Source organism: Camelus bactrianus, chromosome 5 (genome assembly GCF_048773025.1).
Source record: "Camelus bactrianus isolate YW-2024 breed Bactrian camel chromosome 5, ASM4877302v1, whole genome shotgun sequence".
Classification (NCBI taxonomy): domain Eukaryota; kingdom Metazoa; phylum Chordata; class Mammalia; order Artiodactyla; family Camelidae; genus Camelus; species Camelus bactrianus.
This window is the reverse complement of record NC_133543.1, coordinates 50,577,499-50,597,564: the sequence shown is the minus strand read 5'-3', so window position 1 is coordinate 50,597,564 and position 20,066 is coordinate 50,577,499. Positions and strand designations below refer to the sequence as shown.

General features: G+C 37.7%; 1 pseudogene; it reads right to left on the bottom strand.

Annotated features, from left to right (window-relative positions):
• Positions 1-12,581: 12,581 nt before the first annotated feature.
• Positions 12,582-12,678, bottom strand: LOC123613218 (U6 spliceosomal RNA; annotated as a pseudogene).
• Between the last annotated feature and the right edge of the window lie 7,388 nt (positions 12,679-20,066).

The following is a 20,066-nucleotide window of genomic DNA, read 5'->3' as shown; positions in this document are numbered from 1 at the left end:
ATGAGAAGATTTGATATAGAAGAAATAACCAAAGATGCATTTTAAGAAAGCTGAGTTGAAATAAAAGGCTGGAGTAATATTAAATAGGTGATTCTACTGTGCAACCAGAATTGAAAACCATTGATCTAATTGATTTGTGCAGTTTCTTCCAACTGGAACCCTCTTTGAATTTGAAGTCCAGCAATGTACTTATATTTTATCACATCTACTTCCTTTCTGCCCTCACTCACTTTGGAGGGTGGGTGGAGGAGAAGAGTTCCCACAGAATTTTTGGAATTAGTGATTTCAAAATAGCACATGATCTCAATGGCTTCATAAAAACAAATGTGTGACTCAGTAAAAGATCAGGAGACCTTATGACTTTTTTTTTAAACAAAGCTTTTTGAGGAATTTTTCCTATTAAAAGAAATGATAATCTTAGAGAAAATGTTACTTAATTTTTTACTGTCACTGGACTTTATCTGATTTAATTTTTTGTACATGAGATTTTTTAAAATTTAGAAATGAGTAAGTTAGTAGACAGAAATATCCCCAAATCCTCTCAATGCTGATTAGTCTGAATGGGGTTGGCGACAGATAAAAGCAACTCAAGCAACAGAGAGGGAGAAACTTCAGACTTTCAGGGGATTTTTTTTGTTAAACCCTGACTAGCAACTAACTCTGGGGACTATACAGCAACTTTCCCTGCAAAAACAACCTTCCTTTGTGGGTTGCCTGGTTTTTTAAAGGACTTTTTAGCCAAAGGTCAAGGGACAACTTCTTCCAAATTAATTAAAAGAGTTTGCTTTTATGTTTTGTTTTGTTTTATTTTGGTTTGGTTTTTTTTTTTTGTCTTTTTTATTTTTTTTTTTTAATCTTTTTGTTTTGTTTTGTTTCTTTGTTTGTTTTGTTTTATTTTGATCAAAGTTGCTTATTCTCTTTTAAAAGTTGCATTAAATTGTAATCAGATATAATTTACCTTGGTTTCCCGTTTTGCAGGTGACCTTCCTCTTTCCTTGTGCCTAGAGACTCTTTCTCCTATTCTGTCTTTCCCACTTTTACTCCTCTGTCCACCCTAACCCAAGTCAAAAGGGGCTGACGAAAGAGGTTCACCAAATTGAAATGCTGGCGACATAACTTGGGCTCTCTTCTCCGCCTTGATGTTGCAGACCTCCCAACAGACTGCTGGCATCCAGTTGCAACTTCCCTTTCTCTTTTGGAGGCATTGGAGGGAGAGTGTCCTCTACTTTCTGATAACAAAGTAGCAAGCATGCAACAATTCTCTTGACCTTGCAAAAGACCAAGACTGAAGCACATCTTATGCTTTCATCCTTTTTCTCTTTGTTTTAACTTGTAGAAATTATCTCTTGGGAATGGAATGCCTGGGCCTTGCCCTTCCATTCCTCTCAGTAACAGTGTACCATTCTGGGTTTCTGGACGAAGAAAATATTATCAAATGACAAATGGCCATGAAGGCCCTTTGGACAGATTGTCTAACAGTCCCTGTAAGCTCTGACATTTTAGATTTTCCATTTACTTTTAATAACACTTAAGAAAAAAAATTTTTTTTAATTTTACTAGAGCACCTTTGATAGGCCTGGTGACGTGGTTCCTCTTTGGATGAGTCATAAGAGTTGTGGACACTTGTGGGAGCTGTGGGAATTTCACTCTTCCTCCACCTGCACATGAGGCCCATCACATTCAGGACCAGCTCTGCCTTGAGCTGGAGGGATACAGGGAAACCTTGCTGAGTGTCATACCCTAGCCTCCCCTGCTAGTGCCCTCTGCCTAAATCCTCATTGCATAGTTCCCAGACGGGCTTGAGATTTTGTCTCTGTTTGTCCTGAATTTCCAATTCCTTCCCTCTTCCCAGGCCCTCTTCTGTTAGCCTAAGTACCTGATCCCTGCTGCTGCCTTCCCCAGACTTTGAATCAGAAGTTTAGTTTGATGACAGTGTGTGTTTTCAGAGGCAGAAGGGTCACAGGGGAAGCCACCACAGTATTTGAGCACGTTCCCCCAGTGGCACATTTTCAGCAGTTTCTTAACATAACTGTAAACGTGACTGGTGTTGAGACTTAGAAATAAAGCCTCTAGAGAAATGAATGTGAGTAAAACATGGCGATCAGACCATGAGTTGCGTGGAGAAGGTGGTTTCAGCCCACCCATCCATTTTTCACTCACTATTGTTCCATGAGCCACTAGGCTCTATGCAGAGCAGTTAGACTGGGCACAAGTCTCTGCTCTAAGCATCTTCCCTGTCTAGACTTTTGGCATCTTCCTGCCTCTCCTTGATTTATGTTACCCTTTCTGAACTCAGCTTTTCCATCCAGTTGACTTATGGTGCATGCCTTTCCTCCACTGTTATCACCAAAGTCCTGCTGGTGTTGCCCTCATCCTCTTGACTTGTAAGACATGGTCATTCCTCTCAAGTGATCCTCTGTGAGTAGAACTTAAACAAGGAGAGAGGGGAAGGATGCCAAAGGAAGGCCATTTGGGCCTGGTCCCTTGTTCACAAAGGGACTCAGTTGTAGGTTTTTAGCCTTCTATTGAGGTATTACATACAGAGATATTAATAGGATTAAGAAACAAAAATATTCATTATAGAACTGTACATTTTTGTCCCCTCATTGGAACAGACTTCCATAGTGCAGTGTGAATTGATATTTTTCATGATTTGTAGTTGTGATGAATAGCATACTTGCATTTATTATAATTTGTGTTTAAAAATTATCATTAATTATAAACACTTAACATATACTAAAAGTATTGTAAGTTTATCTCCTATTTCATCATTTAAAAATTTATTTATTTTTTGGCAGGGGTTAATTAGGTTTCTTTATGTATTTATTTTAATGGAGGTCCTGGGGGTTGAACTCAGGACCTCATGCCTATGCACTTTACCACTGAGCTATACCCTCCCCATCATTTCATCATTTTTTAATATTCTGGAGCCTCCCTTGGCCTCTGAGAGGCTCTACAATCCTATCAAGACAGACGAGGGATGCTAGGCTGAGTAGTCTCCTGCTGTTGCTCAGAGCTTGAAGTTACTGTGAACTGCCGTAGTTCAAGAGACTTTCTGGAGGGATGGACTCCATTCTTTCCTTCTTCCATCATCACACCTTACCTTTTTAGCATCTTACCCAGAATGCATGTAATATTCCTTATCAATGGTGTCTTGCCCAGTCGTCAAGGGACTTGCATGTCCTGTTTCATCTGTTGTGTGTTGTGTCTGTTCTCTGCCAGATGGAGGAGTCAGCAGGGGTGTAGGGAGAAATCTCTGCGGATAACCTTTCTGACACCTCTTTTTTTCCCTCCTTCCTACCGACCCCTCCAACCCCCCACCATGGGAATCAGATCCTTCTAAAAGAACTTGGAGAATTCCCACAATGAATTTGGTTTTTGGACTTTCTCTTCTATTTTCCTTTCCATACCTAACCAGAAAGATGACCCCATTTGTTTCATCAGAGACCTTTAGCAAATTCCCAAAGACACTTTGGGCATTTGATCTGCATGTCTGCATTGTGTGAGAAGAAATTTATAATTACATTTTGAAAATTGTGCTTAATTTTGAGAACTCAAAGAGTAACATAACAAATGTCTTATTCAGTCATTCTGAATTAAGCATCATCAGTATTTTGTCTCACTGACTCTCAGTCTTTTGTTTCTTTGTTAGTTAGGAAATAATCCACTACAGGCAGAGGTCAACCTCCCTTAAACCCTCTCCCTGGAGTTAACCCCCCTCCTCCATTCTCCACACCCTTCTCCTCTGGTGCATTTGAAGTGCTGTCTATTGTCTTCCAGTCTGTTCTCAAATAGATTTACATACAGTTTTACTTTTCTCTACATGTATAAATATATATACATAATATTTGTGTATACATAATATTTGTGTACACATAATATGGCTGTGCTTTTCAATGCTATGTGTATGTAAAAGATAAGCATAAAATACATGTAAGATTGTTATCTTTTGTATATGTGTATGGTTAATATGCACAAACAGCATCATCCTATATGTGTCAATCTCTGTCTTATCTTCTTCAGCATTGTCTCTGATGTCTATATCTGTATTTAGATACTTAAAGGTCTTTTTCACTGTCACAGAGGATTAGATTGCATGGATGTAATCCATTTCATTCATCCATTCCCTTATTGATGGGCATTACATTTTTTTCCACTTATTTACTAATGTTAACAGTGCTTCCATGAACATCCTTGGTGTTACTCCTTTTTTGCACATGTATGTGTATTTCTACAGTGTATACTGATACGTAAAATTAGAGGATTATAGATTATATGTATTTTCAATTTGACTAGATGCTACCGTACAATGCCAGTTTATATTTCCAAACAGCAGAATATATATTTTTCCAAATCCTGACCAATAATGATGTTTTTAGACTGTGAAATTTTGCTACTATGATGAGATAAAGTAGTATCTCAGTGTTGTTTTAATTTGTTTTCTCAATATTAATGAGGTTGAGCATCATTTCATGAATGTACTAGACATGTAGATTGCCTCTTGTGAATTGCCTATTGTAAACTGTCTTTTTTCTATTAACTTTTGAGTTCTGTATATAATATAATTATGAATCCTTTTCTAATTATTATTATTACTGAAAAGACTTTTCCCAATCAGTTGCTTCTTGAATTTCATTCAGTTTTTTAAAACTATATAGACATTTTAATTTTAATATAGTCAGATATACCACATTTTTTTCCTTTTTGATTGTTGCTTTTTCTTTTTTAAGAAATGTGTAACTGCTGTATTCCCTATTCAAGAATTGCCTTAGCTATTCATGTACTTTAACTTACATGAATTTTTTGAATTGGGTTGTCATATTTGCTAGAAAAAAATCATTTTGTAATTTTTATTGGAACTTATTAAATATATAACTTAACTTGAGGAAATATTTTTATAAAAGTTTGTCCTTTCATCTTTGAAAATAATCATTTATTCAAATTTTCTTATTATGCCTTTCAGAAGAGTTTTAGAATTTCTCTATAAACATCTAGCATTTGAAAAATCAATTTCTTGCTGTTTTATAATCTTGTTGCTCTTGAGAATGACTTGGTATAAAAAAAATTGGTGAAAGAAATACTACCAAGTTCTTTTATGTTGACATTTTATCTTACTGAAAAAATTCTACTGGATTATCTTATTCATTCGAATAATTTTTTTCCATTTCTTGACTTGGATTTTGATAAGATTATCTTATCATTTGCAAATAATGACAAATTTGTCTCTTCCTTTCAGAAGTAGACAACATGGTTAATTTTTAAATTTACAAACCACAACAGATTGAGTAATATGTAGCCTGACTGACATTCTGTAATTCTTATGCTCCTTATTTCTTACTGCGCTGACTAGGACATATAAAGCAGTATCAAATAGTTGTGGTCTTCAGACTTTAACAGAAATATTGTTGAGTATTTTTGCTGAAAGATTTTTTTTAAATATCCTTCTCTCGTTAGGTTAAGGAATTTCCTTTTTTCCCCTACTTTACTAAGCATTTTTATTTTCATAGAATGCTTTTTCTATAGCCAGTGAAACTATCATGTAAAACATATGATGAACACTGACAGGACATAGATTTCTGCTACTGATCATGACTGTATTTCTGGAATAAGTACTACTTTATTACTATTAACAAATTTTGCATTCAATTGGCTTGTACTTTATTTAGCAAGTTGGCTATTTTATGGGTGTGTGTGTATGTAGGTACATATGTAGTTAAAAGTAGTGCCTAACTCTTTCATTTAAGCATTTCCATTTAATGTTGCCACTCTGGTTTATTAAGTCTCTGAGAAGTGAATAAACTATCATTTCTTCAAGGAGAACTTCTCTGAACTGCAGCCTAGATTAGAACCCTTTGTGAGCCCTCTCACTGTACGTCGTATTATAGTTATATAGTTATCAATGAAACTGTTTGCTGACTGGGTCGCTCACCAGGGTTTAAGTTCCATAAGGCAGGGGATTTTATGTTTAACTCACTGCTGTAGTTCTAGGCCTAACCTGCCCTTGAGCATAGTAGACACTTTAAAAAATTTTTTTTGGAATGAATGAATGATTAAATAAATAGCAGTTTGGAAGCTGATGATGTTCCAGGGTCTTTCTCTGTTTAAAACTTGCGTAATGCTGATGTAACAACTCGATGTTCATTATTAGGTTGCTTTTCCCAAAGTATCTTTCCCTGCCTGAATGGACATATGAAGTATTTGAAGTGCCGAAGACTGGATAAATCCCAGCCTTCCTCCTCACTGGCACATCATTGAAAATTAGGGAAGTTTTCTAAACTTAGAAACTAAATGTTGCTGAAACAAACACACTGCTTAGTAGGTATTTTCAGTTTACCTCCATGGGAAATTGCACACTCACAGGCTTCAACATGCCCTACAAACCAAAGCACAATTAAGCAATGATTGTTACCCAAGAGCTGATAAACATTGACTTTTCAAGGCCAAAGATAAGTGTGCTGAAAGCCAGCTCTGGTGGGGACTTCCAGATCCTTGGAGATTTTGATAGTCAGATAGAGAGAGGCAATCTGCCTTCCACACCCCAGCTCCTTGGAAGGTCCCAGGAATTCTGTGACTAGTAGACACTCTGTTTCTCTGATCCTCTTTCTCACCAGAGGTTCCTAATTTTCAACATTTAGGCTAGTTCTAAACGGTGTTTTAACAGTTGACTAAAGATAATCTCATTCTTTGCATTCAGTTACATCTTTGAGGATGTTCTAGGGAATTGTCATTTCTGATTTCTTAGAAGTAAACATGTCATGCCAGAAGGAGAAAGAAAAATACCACATGAGATCGCTCATATGTGGAATCTAAAAAAAAAAGAACATAAATACAAAACAGAAACAGACTCATAGACATAGAATACAAACTTGTGGTTGCCGGGGTTGTGGGGAAGGATAGACTCAGAGTTTGAAATTTGTAAATACTGACAGGCATATGTAGAATAGATAAACAAGATTATACTGTATAGCACAGGGAAATATATACAAGATCTTGTGGTAGCTCACAGCGAAAAAAAAATGTGACAATGAATATATTTATGTTCATGTATAACTGAAAAATTGTGCTCTACACTGGAAATTGACACAACATTGTAATCTGACTATAACTCAATAAAAAATTAATTAATTAATTTAAGTTTAAATTTAAAAAAAGTAAACGTCATAATTAAGAAAAGGAATAGCCACCTCTTGCCAGCAGTGACACTTTAAAATTAATCAATTTTACTTTCCTATATTTATATCCAAAAATAACTTAAGGTAGTTTCAAATTTGTTTACATCAATTATTAGGCTACCAATGTTGGCTAAAATTATTAAATGCACTGCTAAAATCACATCATATTCAAAGTTTGTCAATTTTACAATTATAATTTACAATTAAATTCTGAAGTTGGAATTCAAAGGATGCTTTTTTTAAATGAGCATATTCACTTTGTTCATTGACAAAAGTAGAATTTGTTCATTTTAAAAAATGCAGCCTTTAAATTATAATTCATTCAGGACTTACTGTGTGTTTAAACTATACTAGGTGCTGGACACAAAGTGAATCTGTCCCCTGCCACTATGGGACGTATAGGCTAGTAAGAGAATGGGTGGTTTTGTGCTGTGTCAGCTTAGCTAAGCTAGAACCATGTTTCTCAGAATCCCCTTTTGTGTATAGTTCCAGTTTAGCGTTGGCCACAAGAAACATCGTGGTGAAAGTGTGTGTGGGGGGGGGTGGAAGTTAGCATAAGGCACGCGGCACTGATGTCCTCATGCCCACTGTCACCCATCTGCTGGCTCACCTGTAGGCATCGGGCAGCAGCCAGCCTGCAACTCGGCTCCATCTACTCTTTCAGCTTTTTTTTGAGTCTCCGGCCAGATACATGTGTATTTCCATGGTGAAGGGCAACAACTTCTTCTGAATGTTTCGCATGTCATCAAGGTTGGAGGTCACCATAGACTGAATGACTGTGTCCCTTCCAGGTTCATACATTGAAATCTAATCCCCAACTTGGTGGTTTCTGGCATTGAAGCCTTTGAGAGATGATGAGTATAAAAGAGACCCCAGAGTGTGTCCCTAGCCTTCCACCAGGTGAGGTCACAGGGAGAAGGTGGCATTTATGAACCAGGAAGTGGGCTCTCACCAGTCTGCTGGCACCTTGACCTTGGATTTCCCAAAGTCCAGAACTGTGAGAAATAAACTTTATTGTTTATAAGCCACTCAGCCTGTGGTATTTTGCTATAGCAGCATGAACAGACTCGGACAGAGGTAGCATGAGATGAACATGGGTTCTGGTTGTCCTCGGGGGTTACTGTTTGTCTTCTGTCTTCCCATTTCATGCCTGGAATTTCTTCCTGCTGCTAATCCTGCTGACATGTGGAGACTTCAGACCCATCACCAGAGGCCAGGCAACAGACTTCACGAGCAATCACAATTGCATAAAGGCTAATCCCTATAATGCATCTTGCTTTTGATACTACTCAGGGTGCTTCTATTTCTCTGATCAACTCTGACTGATGCAGGGAGACAGATGTTGCTCTAGGACTCATACTGTAGACTCTACAGTTACCATTTGTGTGAAGGAATTTGAAGGAAGAGTACAAGCCACAATGAGACCATATAAGTACAGTGCCTTAGTTCAAATCAGGGAAGGAGGGGTCAGAGAAAGCCCCTTTGAAAAAGTAATATTTTAGCTGAGACCTGGAGTTTGAGTAGACGCTGGCCAGGTCAAGAGTTAGACATGAGAGATGTGGTATATTTATACAATCAAATACTGCTCAGCCATAAAAAAGAATTTTTAAAACTGCATTTGCAGCTACATGGATGGACTTGGAGATTGTCAGTCTAAGTGAAGTAAGCCAGAAAGAGGAAGAAAAATATCATATGGTATCACTTGTAAGTGGAATCTAAAAAAAAAAAAAAAGACAAATAAACTTATTTACAAAATAGATTCAAACTCACAGACATAGAAAACAAACTTATGGTTACCAGAGGAGGAAGCGGGTGGGAAGGGATAAATTGGGAGTTTGTGATTTGCAGATACTAACTACTATATATAAAATAGACAAACAACAAGTCTCTACTGTATAGCACAGGGAACTCTATTCAATATCTTGTAGTAACCTATAATGAAAAAGAATATTGAAAATGAATATATGTATATATGAACTATTATACTGTACACCAGAAATTGACACAACATTGTAAACTGACTATACTTCAATTAAAAAAAGGAAAAAAAGAGTTAGACAAGAAGAGTAGCCGTGTGCAAGAGCACTGAGGTCTGCCCTGTTGGAGGAACAGAAAAAACCAGGGGGGCTGAGTGGAGGGAAGGAGACAATGAATGTAGAGACGGTCAAGCCATCAGGGCCCTGTATCTAGTTCAAGATCTTGAGGCTTTACTCGAAGGGGATATGGCAGGAGCAGCTTTCTGTTTTTAAACAAAGTGATTATCTATGTATTTGAAAATGATGCTCTGATTGTTAAGAGAGAAGCATGGTCTAGAATGGAATTCAACATTTAGTACTTGGCTGCCTCCTGAAATAAAAATTATCTGCCAAAAACTCACAGCTTGTAGGAAAATAAAGACCTGGCCCCAGAGCACTGAAAGCCTGACCATCACACACGTGGACGGTGGCTTCATTGTTGTTCTTGCTGCATCACGTTGTAGTGTCATGGATGCCTTGTGCCGTCACACTGTTGGCAGTAGTAAGCAAGGACCGCTCCACAATGTCAAGGTCGTGACTGCAAAAATGAATTAGAAAGAGTAGATCATTTGAACCCAAATTTAAAAACATGCTGACCTTATTCTGACACAGAGATCTTCTTAAATATCACTAAATCTATCTCTTTCCATTAGATCTTGAGTTAGCTAAGTGGTGATAATTTTGCCTGCAAAAAAACATCCTATTCTAGCGATGTAGATGCCTTCCAGCACCTCTGTTGCTCTCCAGATTTTTGTTGTCCACTTTTACTCCTCAGAAAGGGGCTTGGGTCCATAGTTCTTCAAATTTAAAAAGTGTATTTCCAAATGGATTCTGGCAGCCTAAGTGGCCACAGTCTGAGTCATATAAAGAAGAAAGCATGTTAGGTGATAATAGAAAACATGAAAGGTGATAATAATGATGATGATGATAATGATGGAAGATGAGGAGGTAAGAGAAGATGCTTAAGAACAAATTCTTTCCATGGAAAGACTTAAAGAAAATATAATTATGGGTTTGGGTTGGCTATTTTTCCCAAAGAAAGAAAACTCTAGTAATGGAGACTGATAAATCCTGAAAAATAAAGAGATAAGAAACAGGAAGTTATTATAATGGGTCTGATGAATGAAAGGGTTATTGGCCGTAGGAACAAACAGGAGCACAGACGCAAGAATCTTTTAAGAAGCAGAGGCAGTGGGACTTGTCGTTTGCTGGAACATTAGCAGTACAGGAGAAATGGTGACTCAGTAATGGTAGTAAGGTTGACACTGAGGGTTCTGGAGAATGGTAGAGAGAATTTTTTATTTCCAAAAAAATATTTTGAGATTTAACAGTGCTAATGAAGAAGGTGGTAACTCTAGGCCTTTTCTTCAGGTAAACAGAAGAATTGAAACTCCTTTTAAAATATAACAGAATTTCCATTTTCTCCAGGCATTCAAATGCAGTCAAATTACTTCAGTCTAGAGACTGTTGAGACCCCGGGTATCTGAGAAGAGAATGCTTTGTTTCTCAGAATAGCATGACTGATGGACACAGTATCTCAAGCCAGAATGGGTGTGTCTTTGAATGGCCTTAGGCCTTCCACTTTTTAAGTTTGTAGTCCCTTTTTTTCCCCCCAATCTAGAATAAAAACAATTTAATAAAGGCTTACATAGCAAAATGTAAAATTTTAATATATACACATATTTGTGACAGAATTAAGATGAGTGTTTAGTAAAGAGCTTTAAGCATAAAATGATATTGTATTGCATGCAATTTAGTGATGGAGTAAAATAGAAACATGAGTTCAAGGTGAAAAAAGAAAAGTAAAAGATTTCTGAATGTTTTAGAAGAAATTATTCATGTATATTTTAAATGGTTGACAAGGATTTCAAATTATTATGCTCAGGAAAAAAAAAAAAAATAGGGATGAGATGTCTGTCCTGCAAGGATTTATCCTGAGCTTTCTTATGGAGTGCTGAGGGTCTGGTAAAGTATATCCATTTACTGCATTCCTTTTTTGTCGTCTGTGATCAGCTATGCCTAGGAGAGATGAAGTTTGTAGCCTTGGTTTAATTAATGCAGAGGGAAAGTGTTTCACAATGGAGTTGTCATGTTAATGACATGATTGGTATTTTGATTCTTTGTATTCATCGGAACTACCTGTAGTTACGTCTAAGACAAATAGTATTATAAGAATATGACTGTGTACTTGTATATTCTCATTTTCAGGTTACAGGCTGCCCTTGGTATTCACTAACTAGGTTTTCCCCAAAAGCACATGTTCTGGGGGAAAAGAGTGTGAGAGGAGGAGAGGGTATTTGCTGCCAGTCTCCACCTGCCTCCACCCACTCCCTCTTCTACCTGTATCACCAGTTCCCAGTTGAGTGATCTTTTCTCTTGCACATCCTGGAATTCTCACTAACCTCTTTCCTGTCTGGGCCTTTCTCTGGTCCTAGATTCTGTAAGTAGGAGAAAATTTTTCATTATTTATGTGCTTGGCAAGAGAAAAATAGCCACTATTATCTGTGATGAAAAGCTGCTCCGATGGGGGAGTTGTGAACACTCTGTTGCTTCACTCAGAGTGATAAAAGTTGAGACTCTGGGGCTAACAGTTCTGCTTTTAAATTGTAGAGCATATTCTGCTGTAGCTTGTGTGGAGTCAGTTACTAAAGGATTGTGGCTCCAACACTGGGCCCACAGAGAAAGCTGGTAGAGGGTTAATTAACTGTGCAGTGCATGTTCTGATTCTAGAGAGTTCCTGGAAAGGGACTTTATTGGCACTTCCCAGTGCTAGGCATTCAGATTCTGTTCCTTTTTTTTTACCCCCAACATAGAAACGGTATCAGTTTCAGCGTCAGTTCTCTATCAAGGCTATAATTGATATTCAAAATCCTTTAACTATTAAAACAGCCTCGGGGAGAGTATAGCTCAGTGGTAGAGTGCATGCTTAGCATTCATGAGGTCCTGGGTTCAATCCCCAGTACCTCCATTATAAATAAATAAAAACCTAATTACTCCCCCCCAAAAAAAACTAAAATAAAATAAAAGTAAATAAAGCAGCCTCAGGGAACTTTAAATTTTCTACTCCCACCTTTCTCCCTTCAACTGATATGTGTACATCACTATGTTACTTTGAAAAACTTTTTATCTTTGAAAAACTAGAGCCTCAGAAAGTCTGGGTAATTCTTTTTTTTTTAATTGAACTATAGTTGATTTACAGTGTTGTGTTAGTTTCTGGTGTACAGCACAGAGATTCAGTCATGTGTGTGTGTGTGTGTGTGTGTGTATATATATATATATATATATATATACACACACATACTTTTCATTCTAGACTCTTACAAGATGTTGAATATGGTTCCTTGTGCTATACTGTAGGACCTTATTATTCACCTATTTTATATATAATAGTTTGAAATATATGCTTCAAGAATTTGTGTGCCATCCTTGCGTGGGGCCATGCTAATCTTCTCTGTATTGTTCCAATTTTAGTATATGCATTGCCAAAGTGAGCACTGGGAAATTCTCAGTCAAGATTGTCTCAAGAGTTACTGTTTAATGGGTACAAAATTTCAGTTTGGGGTGATGAGAAAGCTCTGGAAATGGGTAGTGGTGATGATTGTACAACAATGTAAATATACTTAATGACACCGAATTGAATGCTTAAAAATGATAAAAATTGTTAACTTTATGTTATGTATATTTTACCTCAATTAAAAAAAAACTCAGACTGGTAGTTACCTCAAAAAAGAGCTATCGATGGGAGTGTATTTTGGAAAGACCTGGCATTTTCTATTTTTCCTCTAGTGATTATGTATCTGTTCAATGATTATTATACTTACCTTTTAGTTGTATTTCAGCATACAATTATATTTCTCAGTAAAAAAAAAATTTTTTAAGTTAAAAAAAAAAACCTATCCCAAGTGGTTAGAATTATGAGGCCTTGGTAAGTCCCTTCCCCTAATTTAGGCCTCATTTTTTATTTTTAATGTAAAGTGAATTAGTTAAACTAAATGATCATGGAAGCCTTTCTAGTGCTAACATCCTGTAATTGTGTAAAATAACTGCTTAGGAAAGAAATAATGACAAAAAGCAAAAATCCTTGGAGTGTTATTTATTTTGGCTGTGTCTTCCTTCAGAGAAATTGAAAATTCAAGGAGGGAAAAACCGTGTGGCAACAAAATCCACTAACGTGAAGGAGTAGGTGTATATAGATTGTCTAAAGCAGAGCATAGGTTAAGCTGGTTGTTCTCTAAGATGCAGATATGAAGAGAAAGGAATGTTTGTCACTTAGTCTAAGGCAGCAAGGAAAAGAAAGCTCCATGAATGGTCAGGTGGGTGGAGAAAAGCCTGAGGTGGAGCGATAGGAAGCCCTTCTACCAGCCCAGAGGAGGAAGGGGCTGGCACCCACATTTCCTCATATTACTTCCTAATGCAGGCTCTCCAATGACAGCTTTGTTTCCACATAAAACTATGATCCTCTCCATGAATATTTACCTTCCAGATCCACTCAGAAAGGCTCAGTGGGCAACTGAACCTCACAGATGGGTTCCTCATGATGCTCCATTTTCCAAAACTCCTACTCATCCTTTGAGGCCCACCTGCCGTCTTCACATTCCTCGAGACCTTAGTGAATCCCACTGTCCCTGTCCTTGGGCTTCCATGACACTGCAGTCTCCTGATTGTCCTTCTCTGTCTCCTCCTGTTGCCAAGTCCAAACTTGTTCTGCTCGCTGCACGACAGGCCAATAAATAGGGAGATGAGGTGTTGGGGCAAGGAATAGCAACTTTATTCGGAAAGCCGGCAGACCTAGAGGATGGCAGACTAATGTCCTGGAGAACCATCCTGCTCTAGTCAGATTACAGGCTCCTTTTATACAAAAAATAAGGGAAGGGGAGTGAAAATAAGGGAGGGGTGTGGTTGATTGTTGTAATCTTCCTGCTGCAGGCATGCTTTGTTCTTGCAGCCATCCCCGTGGGCAGGTCATGGTGTCCCTGTAAACCTCCAACAAAACAAAGGTTATTCTTTATTACACTCCTCTTTACTTCTTCCCTGACTCCAGTTCTCCCCCCTCAGAACTTCCTGGAGCACCTAGTCTCTCAGAAGCTTGTTCAGAAATGTACCGTGTATTGTCTCAGGATTTTCACTTACAGGAGGGTTGACAAATCGTGTTCTGCAGCCCAACCATTTTTATAAGTAAAGTTTTGTGGGAACACAGCTGTACTCATTCGATTAGGCATTGTCTCGGGCTGCTTTTGTACTCCCATGGCAGAGCTGAGTAGCTGCCACACGGACCACCTGACCCACAAAGCCTAAAACATTAGGAGTTCACCAATCTTTGATCTAATGAAGTAAGCTGTTAACATTTCTTTTGCATCATTGCCTTTATTAAGTCTTTTATTTCTCCAACTTGAGGACAGGGACCACGTCTAATATGTTTTTGTGCCTGTTCAACTCCCATCTCTGTGCCTTGTACTTTGAGTCTCAATGAATAATAATAATGAATGGATCTATTCATGAAAGAATGAATGAATTATCGAGACTGCAAAACTATCAACATTTTTGTTATTGTTAAAATTGTCAGTGGTGAGGCAGTACCTTCCCTTAGCTCTCTACTGAGGTGCGTCTGAGTCTCCTTTTTGCCCTCTGTAGACATCAGGATAGCACAGTGCTTGGGCACAGATTCATTGGTCAGAGAGCTTGGGGTGTGCATCCTGGCCCTGGTTCTTGCTGGCGTGTGACCTTACAGGGGTGCTTATAGTTCTCTAGGATTCACCTCCTCATCTGTAAAATCGTGATACCGATGGTTCCTTCCTCATAAGTCTGTTGTGAGGATTTTAAAATAAAATAATATATTTTAAGTGTTAGCTGTAGTTTCTGGGACACAGTAAACCATCTAAAAATGGCTGGCAATTGTTATTGCCGCACCGTAATTGTGTTTTATCTCCTTCCATCCCCCTTTCTCTACCTAATCCAAATTCCTTAAAAAAGGGTGTGTTTTCTCTATATTTTTTTGTGGTTTGGATTCTAGGGTTAGAAAGTTGAGGTTCTCTTGGCAGTGGAAGAGGGTGACAATGGACAGATATGTCCCTATCAACTTACCTTGTCTTAATTCTCTTGCCAGAGAAAAGCAACAACCATTTTTGCTTGATAATCACTTCAGAAGCTCAGTAAATGCAGTGAACGGTTTTTGTAAAATGGTAGCCAACCAGAGGAGTGAATGAGGCATGGTTGTTTAGAGGATGAATAGTGCATTGCTCAATTCCTGATGGAAAAAAAAATATCAAGGGCAAACTTGAAAGAAAATTAAGTCCCAGAAGGCCAATAGACTAGGAAAGGAGGGTGGAGTAGTGTTTTACTTTGATGATAGCATTATTTGAAAAAGTTGGGCACTCCCTCTCTTAATAGCACCTTCTGTGTTTCAGGCTTTCTTTTGGATACAAAGCATACATCAATAAAAATAATCAGATAAAAATCTTACCCTTGTGGACTTACATTCTGGTGAGGAAAAAATAAACATATAGGTAGACAGATTAGGTGGATGGGTCATAGATAGAGAGATAGATAGACTTTACAGCATTAGAAGGTGATAACTCCTATGGAGAAATATAGCATAGGATAAAAAAGGATTAGAATGAGAAAAGAGAATGGAATGTTGTTTGCATTTTTAAATAGGACAGTCAGAAGACATTTGAACAAAACTGTGAAGGATCTGAGAGAGTGGACAGGAACGTCTGAAGGAAAAAAATTACAAACAGAGGGAACATACTGTACAAACGCCCCAAAGCAGAAGTATGTCTGGCTTGGGCAGGGAACAAGAAAGAAGTCAGTGCAGAGGCCAGAAATCATAATAATAGGAATAAAGTAGCTAATTTCTGCTGAGCCCTTAACTCTGAGCAGTCTTCTGAGCTTTATTATATGTAATCTTCAAAACCTTCACACACTGTAGGCAAAATTACTCTTTCTATTTTACAGATAAATAAACTGAGATTATTAAAAGGTTGAATAACTTGCACAAGATTATCCAACTAGCAACCAGCGGAGCTGGATGTCTCTGATTCCAAACCTCATGCTCTCTGTCAGGACATTTTTCGCACTACATCTTTGTCTGTTTTGGAGGTCAAGATTGGATTAACACTATTCTGCTCCCCATCTAGAGAACTGCATAATTCTTTAGTTTGACCTTTTTTACACCTATTTGTCCTTTAGACACATTTTAACTCAAATACAGAGTTTAAACTATTAGCAGGGGTTTTCCATGGCCCCTTTACCACCTTGTGACATTTCCAAATTCTTTCCTCTTCTTTCCCATTCTGAGCTTCCATAATTTTTACCAGCTCTGCTTTTGCGTACAAACCAGTTCAGCCTCAAGGAGAAATCTACCCACCAGAGGGTAACCAGATCCTCCCTGTCCTTCCTCCAGAGATCAACTGATGTATGCTGGAGCCTCCTGGAATTTTGACTTTGGCAGTACAGGATTGTGGGCACTCATACATGGGGACATTACTTTTGCAAGTTATTTTGGTAAGTCCTTTTCCTGCCTCCTTTATTTATTTGTTAACTTTTGTATACAGTTTTAAAGATTTATCCTAGTCTTTGACAGTATTACTTTAAACATTCCCACATTCTCAACCCTGTCTACCACCTTCTTAATCAAATGCAAAGTATATTCGTAATAAAGCCAGGGAATGGTACTGAAATTTTTAAAGTCTGTTCACTTCTCTGTCCATTGATGAGTGTTTCTCATCAGAATTCCTATGAGCATTATCCTCTGTCCAAATTAAATCATTTCCTTCTCTCTTCAAAGAAAACGCAAGAGGATTCAACTACTTGTTTTCCTTCTCCAATACGTATGAAATATTTTCTCCCAATAAAAATGTACGTCAAATTTCAAGCCAGAATCAGAAGGACAGAATGTTCATTTCTCGATTAGATCATAAAATCTTTGAGCTAGAAAGACAAGGACCGTGACAAGGAAGAAATTGATCTTTTTGCATTAGTATCTGAACTGAAAGAGAAGAAAACTTGGATATTTTTCACATAAAGCATGAAATTACAATTGCTTGGGTATTGATATTCTTGGAATGGGTATTGAAATAGATATGGATGAAGGAAACCATGAGTTTTGTGAATAATGTTTTTTAAAGGAAGTTCTAGTTTTTTGGTTTGTTTTTTTTAATGGAAAAACTTCAGTATGTTGACCAAATTTTTGAGATTGGTGGCATGAATTTGAATGGCAGAAAGCCAAGCTGTGGTAATTGCTTTCTTCAGAAGCTAAAGATACACTTGCTTTTTAAATCATACGAAAAAATTAGACATGGGGTTACCCAGCCCATCTTATCATATTCCAAGTGGAAGCCAAGTGGTTCTTAGATCATGACATATACGATGGTACCTATGAATATGGTCTGACTGAACTCTTCAGTGGAAAACCACTCAAGGTTTCTTTGCCTTCCTAGAATGATTGAAATTAATATATCTCTAAATAAGTATGACTTTACACAGTTTCTTCTTTATTCTTTCATGGAAATTTTCAAATAGATACAAACTTAGAACAGTTTAATGATTTCTTAGCTCCCATCACATAGCTTCAACCACTTTCAACACATGGTCAATGTTGTTTCATCTCTACTTCATCCTCCTAATACCCTTACAAACAGTTTTGAAGCATATCTAAGAAAGCATATCATTTCATCTGTAAATAAGCAGTTTCTTCTTAAGTTTTAGAGAGTCATACTATGAAACATGCAATAAATCAATGTTAAAAAAGAAAGTGCTGAAAGTCTCCCCCATCTTAAATGTGCTTCTTGATTCCCTTGGCTCACCATAGCTTCTCATTTTGGCCCGAGAAAGATGAGAGCACAGTTTCACCAAGACTCACAGGCAGTCTATTGGAAAAAAAAGTCAAGAAGCTGAAGGTCCCCTGTTGTGCATAGTAGACATACATAATTATTTTTGCCTGCCTGGCATCGGAATACCCTTTTCTGTCTTCAGAGACTTCTGCACCTTGAAGCTTAATGGAATAAAAGTCTATTTCCTACTGTAGGAGTTGGAAAGGCAGAAGGCTCGCTTTCCCAGTTCCCTTGTATCTAAGGTCATGGCCATAATAGGCTTCACCATGAGATACGCCTGATCCAGATTTTAAAAGGAGTGGGTGACTCAGAGAAGCAGTGACATGGAGGGCCTACTGTGGAGGCAGTGGCTCTGGCAGCCATGTGTGTTTTGTGGGTGGGGAGGGGAGAGGAGGGATGTTGAGGGGAGACGATGACAGTCGGGCCAGTATCCTTGTTCAGTGTCAGTGTATAGAGTGTGTTGACGAGTGCTCAGCAATGAAGTCAGTGCAGGGCCAGTTTGTTAACATGATTATGGCTGGGGTGCCAGTTGAATAGTTTCCAAGCTGGTTTTTCAGCTCTACTGGCCTTTCTTTGAGCTACCGATATTCTTTGACTAAATTATTTTCTGTATAATAAATGTTTCTGTTTTTACTATTGAGAAACCTGACTGGTACACCTGGAGTTTATGCAAAACTTTATAAACAAACATCTCACAGGGACCCTAAAGCATAAAACAGATTAAAGAAGAAATAAAGAGGAGGCCAATAATTACTCAAAGATCACCAACAAAAAGCTGGTAGAAATATATCACTGTAGCAGCTTGGATAATTGTTGAGCAATTCTATTGGTGTGGTAGTTGAAGTTTTTCACTGCATTCCATTTGGACTTCTTGGCTCAAGGCATTGTTGATATGTAATGACATTCATCAAATATTGCCTATTGTAGTGAAAAATGTTGGGGGGAAAGTCACCTTAAATATCCACCAATTGAATTGGCCACAATAAGACAAACTCTTTTATAGTACTTGTCTCTCCCACTGCCCACCCACCCCACTCTTCTGCCAAAAGTTAATGGTGAAAATTCATCTGCAAGCTTTAGAAAAATGTCAGTGACACAATTTTGAGTTTTTTTAAAAACGTGAAAAATCCAACCTCAAGCTAGATGAAGAGCAGTCACAAGTGTAGTCCCATTTCTGAAATGTGCAAGTTTGTGAATGTATATTGTAGTAAATACAAACACAGCAGATCTTCATGATGACCCTCAGTGGGAGACCAGAATAAAGAGATCATTTTTATTTGTTTTTTTCTTAAGCTTTATGTATTAGTTTCCTATTGCTGCTGTAACAAATTACTACAAATTTATTGGCTTAAATCAACACAAATATATCATCTTATAATTCTGGAGCCCAGAAGTCTGAAATGAGTCTTACAGGGCTGAAGTTAAGATGTCAGCAGGGCTGTTTTCCTTCCAGAGGCTGCAGGGGGGGAATCTGTTTTCCTTGCGTTCTCCATTGTCTCTATGCCACCTGCAACCCTTGGATCTTGACCCTTTCCTCCATCTTCAAAGTTCATCACTCCAGCTTCTGGTCCCGTCCTCAGTTCTCTCCTGGCTTCTATCCTCTTGCCTCCCTCTTTCACAGGCCCTCGTGATCACATCAAGCTCACCTGGATAATCCAAGAAATTCCCCGTTTCATGACCCTTAACTTAATCATATTTGCAAAGTCCCTTTGCATTGATAGGCAACATATTCGTTGGTTCCAGAGATTAGGACATGAACATCTTTGGGAGACCATTATTCTATCACAGTTTTTAAAAACAATCTAATATTATTAAAAATTTATTTTTTTCGTAGAAGCCCTTGTTCTCAATAGTTTAATAGTTTAGAGTGTAATTGTAAAATTCCTATAAAGTGTCAATTAGAGTGCAATATTCAAGCTACACAGATTACACGATTAGTTTTTGGTTTTGTTGCTTTTCTTTTTTACAAAAATGATATGTTTATTTCAAGATAATGCTAGAGATTTGTCAATTTATAGTTCCCAAAATTTCCTTTCTTTTCACTCTCC